The 3,338-nt window shown below is 29.2% G+C and overlaps 1 long non-coding RNA gene across 1 annotated transcript; it reads left to right on the top strand.

The window, feature by feature from the left end:
- Positions 1-907: 907 nt before the first annotated feature.
- On the top strand, positions 908-3,329 carry LOC111687317. Its single transcript, XR_006941325.1, has 5 exons — positions 908-968; positions 1,083-1,121; positions 1,195-1,259; positions 2,454-2,512; positions 2,798-3,329. It is a non-coding gene; the product is annotated as an uncharacterized LOC111687317 (long non-coding RNA).
- Positions 3,330-3,338: the final 9 nt, after the last annotated feature.

The raw sequence follows: 3,338 nt of genomic DNA on the forward strand, positions 1-3,338 counted from the left end.
TCATTGTAATATAAAAGTCCCACTGGACCAAAATAACTTATATTACGTAGACAAAAATACCTGAATATAATACATATTTACATGTGAAACTTATATAAAAGAAAATCCTATTCAATGCCACTTATAAATAATTATCGCTAATAGCTCCCCAACCATAAAATAAAATAAAATTATGTAAAAAATGTCCCATCCATAGCAGCAAGATACACTTAAAATTCCATTAATCTAATTATTTCATTAAAGAGAATATTTTAATATTTTAAGCACATTCAGATAGAGCCCTCAAAGTATTTCAGGAGTTTCAGGCGAAATACATTATTCGAATGTGAAAATATTCGAAGTTCAAAAGGCAGTAGATTCCACCACCGAGCTACTCTTACTACAAAAGCTTTATCAAATAAGTTATTGCGTATCATAGGTATAATAACCTGAGGATTTCGGGTGGAACGAGAAAAATTAAATTTAGATCTCAGTTGAAACGGCAATCCGCTTTTAACCACCCTAAAGAACATCAACAGATTTCTAAGTGATATAATTTTCTTTTTCCTTTTTCCTTCATTTTTTTAAACGTCAAATGACGCGTTGCCAACTTCTCACAAATCTTCTTCTTATTTTCTACCTCCACTCACCTAACTACAGGGTGCACACGACAAACCGTACCATTCTGTAATCCATTTATGGATACAGAATGGGGTGGAAAAATTTGCGCCCTAAATTTATGAATGTCCCTAATTTAAAAAATTTTCTGGGATTTTGGGCATTTTCTTTATTCCCAACCAAAAATTTGCAATATGGCAACCCTTTATCCATTCATAACCAAAAGTGCGACTCTGTACCGCCGTTAAAACAGGTCGGGCGGCGACGTACTCTGATTTTACTATACAGCTGTTTGGAATAAAATGGAAAGGGAGGAGAGAGAATGCAAAAACGCATTCATTAATATTTTTCAATGGCGGTGATCAACAATGGTAAGTCTTTGTTAATGAAATTTTTATTTTTGAATTTAATTATTTTTATTTAGAAATTTTACTGAAAAATTGTAACAAATTACTAATTTATAATACTTTATATTTTCTTTTCAGGAAAAGACAGAGGATGCTGCAGATCTTGGTGAAATATTGGTAAGTAAAAATTTATTTAATTCATTCAAGGTCAACAAAAATTGTAATGCATTTTTTTGTTTGTTTCTTTCAGGAATGTGACTACAGTTAGCTATTGGGTATGTGCGAGTGTAACTTCTGGATTGGGACATATATAAGGTAAGTAACAATGAATTTTAAGTGTAAAATTTAAAATAAAGTGTTTTTTAAGTAAAAGTGCTATTAGGGTTTTTTCTTGGAAACTACAGTGAGCGTGAAAAGTGTGTGTAAAAAAAATTTAATAGAAGTGTTCTAAGTGAGTGTAATGTATTATTGTGATTAAAAAAAATAAAATTTGGAAAATACAGTGAGTACTAAAAGTGCGCGGACGGACAATTAAAATAAAAAAATAAAAAATTAATAAAACGCGAAAAATATTAGTGCCGGTAAAAATTAAGAAACTAAAAATTATTTTTCCAGAAATTAAAGTGAAGTGTAAAACAAAATTAAAGTGAAAAATTAAGGAAAAATTAATTAGAACTATTGTGTAAAACAAAATTGTGTCTGTAAATAAAAAATGGAATATACAGTGTGCGACAAAAGTGAAATGAAATAAAAAAATAAAAGTGAAAACAAAATCAAACAAAATAAAAGTGAATAAAAATGAAAGTGAAACTGAAAACTAAAGTGATGGTAAATTAAACTGGTGTAAAACGAAAAAATAAAGGAATACCGTGAAAGCAAAAGTGTTGGGACACAATAAAAAAACTCATTCTATGGGTTAAGTGAATATTTTGACCGTGTGTGTAAAGATACTGTGTGGTGTAAAATAAAACTAATTTTGGAAAATACAGTGGCGGATAAAAGTGTGAGTTTTTGAAACAATACAAAGAAATAAAACTATTGAACTGGGCTATGGTGTTGCTAATTAATTAAAACTTAAAATTTTTTTACAGTGGTGTGCGACACTTGTGTGACAGTGGAAATCGAAAATCTAAGAAAATTACTGAAATGAACTAAAATTTTAAAAACGGAGTGATTAATTAGAAATGACGTGAAAATGATAAAGTGGAAAAAATGTAAAAAGATAAAACTATGGCGAATAATTAGTAAAACGAATGGTGTTCACTAAAAGTGCTGTGAACTAAAAAGCTAATGAATACTAAAAGTCTTAAAATAAAAGTGAAAAATAAAAAAAATCACAATTAAAAGTTAATTCAGATTTCTTTTGTAACTTATAGTTTTTTTATCATATTTTTTTATCCTTTTTCTACATTTTTTTTATAATTTTTATAAAATTTTGGAATTTTCATTTTCTCTGAATATTATTTCCTATTTCTAATGCTTTTCCTTATATATTTTCTCTCTTTCCAGATTATTAGTTCATTATGGGGAAACTAGAATAAAAGACATGGACTTCAACGAAGACTCAGGTAAGTCTTGTGTTAAAGAGCTAGGTGGGAAATGCAAGGACTAGATTCACCAAAGATTTCAGGATAAATCCTTCGATCTATGGCGAGAAATACCCCTTGACATTTCAAAACAGTAATATAAAAACAAAATTAATTTACTAGTATAAGTGCTGTTGAGATTTGAAAAAGCCCTAAAGAAGCATTATACAAGAGAAATGTTTTCCGACAAATTCATTATTATTTCTTTTGGAATTTTTCTTTTCTCAACTTAAAAGGTATATATTAACAATATTTTGTTTCATACAGGTTCTGTGGGAATTCAAGTGCCTCGTGAAGGACGAACCATATGATGCCAACTCAAAAGAATTCAGTGGAATTGGCAAGTATTATAAAATAATATCAAAAAATTTAAATTTAAAAATTATTTGAATCTTAACTAAAGTCTTCCGAACAACAATAGAGAGACTAAATTGAGAGCAGATGATGAAGCAGATAATCCGGGTGAGTGAATAATTAGAATCGTAGATTAGATTAGAAGATATATTCTGTTGACTGGACAGCTAGTTTAAGGTAGTTTACGTCGGACTCTATCGGAACCATATCTTTTATAATTTAGTGCAGAATTCGGTAGTAATAACAAAATAAAGTTTAGAAAAACTATGAAACCAGGTACTAAACTACTTGTTATTATTACTGAATTCAAATGAATTGTGTTTAGTATAGTTACTGATTATATCCAGGACAAAACTGAAGATTCTGTACTATCAATCATTTATATCTCAGCCAGTGACAATCTGCTTACGGAATGAACAACTACATGTTGGTCTTCCAATATGTATTGTCCCAA

The sequence above is a fragment of the Lucilia cuprina genome, chromosome 6, assembly GCF_022045245.1.
Source record: "Lucilia cuprina isolate Lc7/37 chromosome 6, ASM2204524v1, whole genome shotgun sequence".
NCBI lineage: Eukaryota > Metazoa > Arthropoda > Insecta > Diptera > Calliphoridae > Lucilia > Lucilia cuprina.